Consider the following 7,556-nt stretch of genomic DNA (forward strand, 5'->3'; position numbering starts at 1 on the left):
ATAAATTCTCCTATTTTCTTACAGAAAATCTTTGAGTGATAGGGTAACTTGTCCATGAGGATCCAGATGTGAAACAAGCCTGAAAAACATCAGCATCTAGAGATTTTAGCTGTCTTAGTCTAAGAGACAGAGCAGACAGGGAAATGAAGATGATTTACTTTTTTTTTTGGGGGGGGGAAAGGGCACTCAAGCAGAAAGGCAGAGGAAACTTCGCAGAGTCTGATACAGAACCACCTTCACAATCATCTGCTTTCTCTGTTTATACTATATTCATTTTCTTATGTGAGTGATAGTTACAGGAAGCTGGTTGGAGATGTTTTATAAAGCATGTCAGGAAACATTAATATCACCTTTTAATTACCATACAGCACCCTGAGTGCTTTTACAGGATATGGTGAGAGAGAGAACTTTATAGATAAGGTGAGTAATAGAGCACCTTTCCGTACCTAAGGTCTTCAGAGTGCTGAGTGGAAAATTAAATTATTTTTTTAAAAAAAAATCAATCAATATTTCTAACACAAACACATTGCTTCTAACTCTTTGGAATTGTCCCTTATCTCTTGGTATTTTGTTTTTCTTAAATGGTCTCCCTGGAGACAAGTGATTGCATGAGTATCAGAGCTTTTCCTTAAAATAGAAGAAACTCTAAGTTTTTAACTCCTGGTGCCTATAAAGAAAAACCTGAACAATGTTTCTAACAATCCAGAAGCAGAATTAAAGCAGCCCCATATTTCGCACTCTTGAATTTATTGTCTGCATTTTCTAGGCTCATCTCATTACATTCGGAGACCTGCCAGATGAGCTGTGGATATTCATTGTAAATTATCAAAATACAAAGTAAAACCAATTGGGAGAACGAACAGTTTAGCCATTAGACTGGCAGACTTTGGACCAGTATTCCTGGGTTTTGTGAGCATCCAAGCAGAACCCCCGGTGCTGGAGCTGCACCAAGCAGGCAGACACCAACACACGGGTCAACACATGGTCACTTATTTCAAAGGACTTTGAGTCAGACTCAGCTCGCAAAGTCCTGGGGTTTGACTGTTCCTTTAAACTTTATTCCTTCTGCAGAAGGCCTTGCCATTGATTGATTACAATCTTGGATCACTGGCCCGGGCTTACTCCACTGCTGCACTACAATAACTGTGATAATTGCTGCTTCAGGTCCCCCCAGAGAAATCTGTATTTGTCTCTTTGGGGGGGGGGGGTGGAAATAATGTATTTTCCCCAGTGATCAGCAATCTACATGGATTTCTAATAATCAAAGGCTTTCCTCTGGTTCAGCAGCATGTTGTAAAGTAAAGTTTATAACGCTGAAACAGCAATTGCTGGCGGCTCTCTTCCTAATTTCTTGCATAAGTGAAGTGCAGAGACCTTCAATAAAAATTAGCATTTAACTTGTCAGAAAGAGCCACCTCTCGTGCCAAGCAGTGTCACAATGTTGAACACTGCAGCAGTATGTTTCTGTTTGATTTTTTTTCCAGCAGCAGGGCAGCTCCCACAATAAAGGAGCCAAGACTCAATTCCTTGTAATTATTGACAGGCAATTCTCGAAATGCATGTGCTTAACAAAAAGGCGGCAGGCACAGAAGTAAAGCCCAGGGCCAAGTTTAACGGTCTATCAGTGATGGTCTGTAAGCAACGGACACTTGAGAAATCTGTGCACTGCCTGTGAAACGAATGAAAATGGCTTTTTAATTAAGCAACAGCTGTATAAATTGTTTGCAGCCAAGCCACTTAGAAACTGTGTGTTGGAAAGATCAAGGCAAGAGTTTTCATCCTGGGAGCTCTTGAGTTTGGTTGCAATGGTCTTTGGTTGAAGCAAAGCCTTTTCTGGTGGTTACAACTGAGCGATTTGGATGCTGCTGCCACCACCACCTTCACGTACGTCAGCTTTTTGCCCCCTCCTGCTGCCCCTGCTGCCCCCTCCACTGTGGCTGTGAGAAGCGGTCTCTCCAGGAGAGCCCCCACAGCCAGCCGAGCTCCACAGCTCACAGTGACGTGGCAGTGCTGACTTTGAGGTAGGTCGGTTGGACATTCCCAGGGTGGTCTCCAGAAAAAAAACCTGCTGAAGTCAAGCCAACTCCCTAAACCTACACCCCACATCACATTGCCCAACCTGCAGTGCCTGAGCTGGCTATTTTAAATATATGTATGTATGCTAGATCTTTTGCCACTGCAATTAGCGATGTGTGAGCAGCCTGGGTGGGATCCATCTCATCCAATTTCAACTGCCTAACACAGGGGTGTCTGCCTATCCGGGCTTTCCCTGTCATCAATGGAGAGAGGTAAGAACAGCCAGAGGGTGATTCGTCACACCTCAGTTACGGGTCGGATACAGGGAGTTGGCTTCTGGAGGCAGGTATTTCTCTCCACAGGTTATAATGGGAGTCTAGACACCTACCTGCAGCCAGGCAGCCAATTCTGAGAGAGTCAAGTGAGAGAAACCCACCCCAGGTACCTGCCTGCAGTGGTGGGCATTGATCTCAGCTAGGGGCCTTCAGTGTTACTGGAATGCAATTAGTAAGATTCCTAAACGTTGACAGACCCAGATGTCTGTGGGAAATGAATGGGTTTTTTTGGCTCCCTGACTTCCCAGAATGGCAACCCCTTGCATCACTTCCACGGCTGACGCCATAGCACTTCAACCGAACAGAACCAAGGGTAAGAAACATTTGAATTGGCAGATAGCACATTTCTGGAGGCTGCCTGGCCATGCCATAAGGTTGGACTTGCTAAAATACAGAATTTGATATTGTTGGTGATGGGTTGGCGGGTAAAGAGTTTCTTCATTTTCAACCATTTCCCCTTGGACAATCCTTAACAGTGGGTAGTGCTGAAAGTATGATTTCACTCGTCTTCCACAGGAATCATGAATCAGTGATGGGACACATCCTGGGGCCACTACTCAGGACAAAGTTATTTTCAACCTGACCAAAATCTGAGTTAAGGACCTCAAGACTTGGTCCTTGTGAATAAACTCAAATGGAAACAGCTGTGCTTGAACTAATGAGATAAAGATCACCCTCTCAGTGGGCTCCTAATCAAAAAGATTGTCTTAGTTCCTGTACAAGGGGGGGCTTCTTTGTACAAGCCTATTGTCCTTTTGAGTCTGGAAGGGATTCTGCAGGTTTCTGAAGGATTTTCTTGTGCAAAAATCCCCAGACCTCTGATACCAGACTACATTGATGTTTAATCACTTTTCATTGCATATGGTCACTAAAGCCTCTATTTTAGGGAAAAATAAAAAGGAGAGGAAAAAAAAAACCAAACGGGGATAACTACTGCTTATTCTAAATCAAATGACACCTTGTGTAGACTTTTTCTCTTAGGTTGTTTGAAAAATTTGCCAAAACTGTAAGGTTTTGAGAAGTGCTCAGATTTGGCTGAAATCCACACCACTGAAGAAAGGGTAAAACTCCAACTGACTTTAAGAGGAACAGGATTGGGCCAAAAACGAGTACGTCTGAAAATCCCACACCATTATTTTTATCAGTAATGTCTGAAGGGAATGTGGCAGACGCTCACAATTCAGATTCACTTCAGATGTAGATCCCAAACTTAACATAATGAACTTGCTTAATTCCAAGAAAATATAATTAGAACATGTTTATAGGCATTAAGCCATTTTGATGAAAGAAATATTTTCCAGCCTTATGAAGAACAAGTCGCAACAGACTAGTGCAGGTTTAAAAATCTCAAGATGATTAATGAATTGGATTGTACTTCTATCCGTAAGCAGAACAGTAATTTAATTCACTGATGAATAGTAAGAGGACAAAAATTAACCAAACATCTAGTACCTTCAAGTGCAAAAAAACTTAGTAGCCCTACAGCACTTGAAGCACTTCTCCATTTAAACCATGCTCTGTAAAAAATGTATATATCTTGAAAACGGAAGACATCCCTTTAAGCTGAATTAATTACACAGATAGAACTATATTTATAGCCTTCAGACCTCAAGGATGAAAATAGTATTTCTATATTAGAGAATGATGTGGGCTTTCCAGATGTTATTTTGCAAGTTTTTGCCTTACCTCTGATAGTCTTAAGAAACAGGCAGGCTGCTTAAGGCATTCTTCCCTGAAATCAGAGACAGCACAGCAGTCCATCCAACACCACCAGTCAAAAGCTCTGTAAAGTCATTCCTGGGTCTAAAGGATCGCTTTGCATCTGCCCATTCAAAGGAAGCAATGGGACTTAGGGATTTTAAAGCTGGTGACTACAAAAACCGGTGAACGTAGCTTTCTGCAGTTGGCAGCGGGGAACAAAAGGAAAGCTACACTCCAACTGGTTTCAGGAATTCAGCCCAGACTTTGACAGACTTTCAGGACTTAAAAGGGAGGAATGGGAAGGGAGAGCTGTTGGATCTCAGCCATCCAAAGGACTTTCTGACCCGGAAGGATTTCTTCAAGCTAGAATAACCATTCTGCGGTAGGCTTTGACAAATGTGCTTAAATAAACAAGGTGGCCAAAAAAAATTACACTTTATACCATTTTCTGGAGACAAAAGGACAACTCAGCTGGAAGAAAGCCTATCTGTTACTTTGTCGTGGCTGCTTCTCTAACTCACAAAGTCTTCGGTAATTGGGAGGGTTTCACAGAAGTTCAGTACATTCCTGATTTTTGTATAACAGTGATAACAATGTTCGTGATACGCTTGGAAACTCACCATCTTACATGTTCAAAGCATTGTATAAACATCACTTAATTAATAGTTGCTAAACAGTGCTTTATTCAGGTGGTTCAGATATGCCTTTGAAGGGTACATAAGTACTTAGATTATATATTGTGAAACAATTTGATATATTTGTTCATTTTAATTAAGTTTTTCCATGTTTACACACATGATACAAGGTAACAAAACATGATTGTACAGGTGCTAGAAAGAAGAGGAATCGCAGGGGCCCAAGGGGATATAGGAAACTGTAAGAGGATGAAACTGGAAAGGTAAATTAGGCAGACCTGACTAAAAACTAGAGAACTTTTTAACTGTGCACCATGCCATATTTATGGCAGTGAATGTATTCCAGAACGATGCATGAGAAAGCTCAAGGAAAGCAAGTGAATTTCAGACACACGTCCCAGAAATGCCATGGAAATACAGGGTCTAGTCCAAAGGCCATCAAAGGCAATGGAAAGATTCCTACTGAATGCAGAGAGCTCTGGATCCCAGGTTTCCCAAGGGAAATTGTGAAAGTGTCATTTCTGGCTCATTTTAAAGCAACAAAAAGCTGTAGAAGAGAAGCCTGCACTCAGCAGGGGTCACAACCACGGTTTGAATTCTGCTGTTGCTTAGCCCACTGACCAAGTAGCTGGCCCACCTCAGCTTTCCTCCTTTTTTTTTTTACTTTTTTTTTTTGTGTTTTCATTAAAACTGAGCTAGCTGCATTGAAGTCCAACCAGAGCTACTCACCTAGTAACAGCCTAGTAACAACTGATAAAATCAGTTATTTCCAAAAATCGGTCATAAAAGGCTACTACAGCAGACAGAGCAAATGACCCAGGAACAATGAGTATTGCCCGTAAGTGTAGTCCTTAAATAATGACACCAAGGTCACATCTGTCACAAAAAGAACAATTCTACTGCTGTCCTTTGTTTACCATGGGCTTGTGCATTTGGTTCACTGAACAAGAGAAGGAAGTTTACAAGGTTGTTAGAAATGACTGGAAATGTCCAGGGACTGTGGTCTTTACTCTAGATTTTAATTCTTCCCATAACATATTTTTCAGAGCTAATCTGATTTAGGGAGGAGACATAGTTCTTCTCCACTGTTTCCCCAGAGACTTTGACCTCTCCAGCTCCTGGATTCCACCCTTCTGACCATCGCTAAGTATGAAGACTATCCACCAAGTATAGTGGTGTATTTAGCCACACTCCCGTACAAAGCTTTCTTCCAGTCTGTTCCCAGCTTCCAGTATTCCCTCTGATATTTTTCGTACACTGAAATACCTTCCTGGGTTGTTTGCTTTTTTTTTCTTCTGTCTGTCCAGCAAACCCCCGAAGTCTGCCCTCATACACTTACTATGGGAGTTTTTGTAGGACACAACTTACTAAAATGTGTGGAATTTCTTGGTCCTACTAGTTAGAACATGATTTGGTCTTCATTCAAAGTGAAAGGCAAATATTTGTCTGGCAAGGTGACTCTAAGCATTTACTACGTGTTACTTATCCAGTTGAGTCTTGGCAGTTCTCCCTACCCTCATACAGACCAACTCTCCTCTCCTTTAGTTTTTTAGGCTCAGATACACTCAAGTAAAACTCCTTACTTACTTTGCTGCTGAGACTAGCGATGCTAATATCCATTCTCCCAGTGTGGGGTGTAACTGCATTCTCATCTGTGCCTTCACCGTCCGAAGCACAAACATCACCCCTTCCCACCCACAGAAATAAAGGCATTAAAGACTACAGCTCACTCAGGCAGGACAGTAACGGAGCCCAAATAAGTGCTTTGCTGCATAGACAAGACTGAGTCCTAAGACGGGACGAACTTTCAGCTCGCTCTTTAAGAGGGGAGTACAGCCATTTCTCTCTGTGGGATCCTACATGAAGCAATCAGTTCTCGTGAACGCTTCATACCCTCCACCCTCATGAAGGACACTTGCTGGCGTGTTTCCAGCCATGCTAGAAGATTGCTGAAGCTTCCTGGAGGCAAGCCAAGCCATGTCACATCCAAGGGGCCCGCTTTGCATTTTTGGCTTGTATGTGATTTTTGTTTTTGACTATGGTGGATAAAGTTTTCAAGTATATGATTCATTGGCGCTTTATGTCAAGCTTACAAATCTTTGCTTCTGAAAGCCTTCCCTTGCTGTGAAATTATATGCCAACCAAGGCCAGAAAAGCAGAATTGTCATTCAGAGGCTTGCATAGGGCTTGAGTGAATATTACTTAGTAGGGGGTGACGTGACTTTATGATACCTATGCTGTCAACTGAGGAGGGCTTTTTTTAGTTAAATGTGATGACAACTGCACCCTATTTATACCAATGAACTTAGGCGTATCAAAATAGTAACATCAAGAGGAATATCCTGGGCAAAAATTTCACACTGCTCAGTTTACGCTTTAAAATAAATATTTCTTTAGCTTACAATTGATCACTGGTTACAAACATCAGAGAACGCTTCATGGCTTTGACTCCACCCTGAAAACGAGAGAAGGCTTGGGGCTTGGCTCATTCGGGGTTATGGTACTGACCAGGTGGACTTGCGTGGATATGGGTTGCCATCCCTACGACCAAACATCCACAGTACCACTGGACATTTTGCTCTGTCTCCAGGGCAATTTCAGCACAAAACAGCCAGCAAGGGAAGAAAACTTGCAATTTTGTGGTTTGCATCACTCTCATCACAATTATTATTAAGGGGCTGGAGTGCCTCTGTGCTCCAAAATTTTGGCGTGCCTTGTCTGGGCCAGAATCAGTGTGGTTTCACTGGCCGAGTGCAGGGTGGAAGGAGCATATCTGAGACTGGGAATCCCTTTGTACCATGGAATTTTTGGGGGTGTCTTTAGGCCAAGCTGAAATGAGAAGCAGCATTCCCCAGCTCTTAGCTTTCAC

Source organism: Falco naumanni, chromosome 4, assembly GCF_017639655.2.
Source record: "Falco naumanni isolate bFalNau1 chromosome 4, bFalNau1.pat, whole genome shotgun sequence".
NCBI classification, from domain to species: Eukaryota; Metazoa; Chordata; class Aves; order Falconiformes; family Falconidae; genus Falco; species Falco naumanni.